We start from the raw sequence: 1,288 nt of genomic DNA, 5'->3' as shown, positions 1-1,288 counted from the left end.
AAAAATTAAAGCTACATTAAAAGTCATTTTTTTGGTAGGAAGAAGGGGACTAGCAACTGAAGGGGAATGGCATCAGGAAAAGCCTCTTGTAAGAGGCAGCATTTGAGTTGAGCTTTGAATGAAGCTAAGGACTCTCTCCTGCAAAGGTGGAGAGTGAGTGCATTTCAGACCCAGGGAACATCCTGTGTAAAAATGAAGAGATGAGAGATGGCATGGTTGTGTATGGGTAACAGCAAGTGGACTGGGTTTGTCTAGATCGCAGAATACATGAAAAGGAGTAATGTAGAATAAATCTGGAGCCATGATTGCAAAGGGACAGAAAGAAGAATAAAACAGAAAGAAGAGAAGAGTTAACAGAAGAGTTTCTTTCTGTCTCAGAGGTAATGGGGAGCCACTACAGCATCTTGAGTATGTAAAGGTATGGTGTTGGTGGTGGGGGGGTTTCCATCTCTACTACTATTAAGGTAAATATAGGATGCCCAGACTTTTTGACTGTTTTATTTAATCAAAAATGCAAAGTAGGTGAAGAAAAATCCTTCATCAGTCTGGGAGGAGCAAAGTGTTTCTATCATTGGAAGAACACAGGTGATGTGGATTGCCATTTTCTTCTCCAGATGAGGAAACTTAGGCAAACAGGGTTAACTGACTTGCCCAGGGTCATACAACCAGTAAGTGTATGAAGCTGGATTTGAACTCAGATCTTCCTGCCTCCAGGTCTGGCACTCTATTCACTGTGCCACTTAGCTGCCCCAAGAGGATATCTAAAGATCCTCAGTGAGTTCAGATGATTAGGCCTGAGTAAACTATATCTATGGGTGTGCTGGTAAATATTTAATAACCGGCTCTTGGAGGAAGGGGGAACTCACATCTCTGCAGGACACTTTTTAAGTTTAACTTGCATTATTATTATTTTCTCCATCATTTTCTTAAACCTAGAAAATAAAAAAAAATTAATTCCTGATTTGTAATGTTTAGCTGTCTCTGAAGTATAAATGCCTACTCTGAAAATTTAGCAGTTTGACTCTCCTGAGAGTCATGATTCCCCTGACCAAGGTCCTGAGAAAACTGGTAAATGTGATTGCTAAACCATTTCTAGTGATCTTTCAGGGACTGGGAAAGAGCAAAGGTCCTCATTTTCTTTCTTTCTTTCTTTCTTTCTTTCTTTCTTTCTTTCTTTCTTTCTTTCTTTCTTTCTTTCTTTCTTTCTTTCTTTCTTTCTTTCTTTCTTTCTTTCTTTCTTTCTTTCTTTCTTTCTTTCTTTCCTTTCTTTTTCTTTTTTTTTTTTTTT

The sequence above is a fragment of the Petaurus breviceps genome, unplaced genomic scaffold (genome assembly GCF_028583685.1).
Source record: "Petaurus breviceps papuanus isolate PSGF00001 unplaced genomic scaffold, PetGlider_PUasm1.0 37, whole genome shotgun sequence".
In the NCBI taxonomy this organism is placed as follows: domain Eukaryota; kingdom Metazoa; phylum Chordata; class Mammalia; order Diprotodontia; family Petauridae; genus Petaurus; species Petaurus breviceps.
This window is presented reverse-complemented; position numbering follows the sequence as displayed.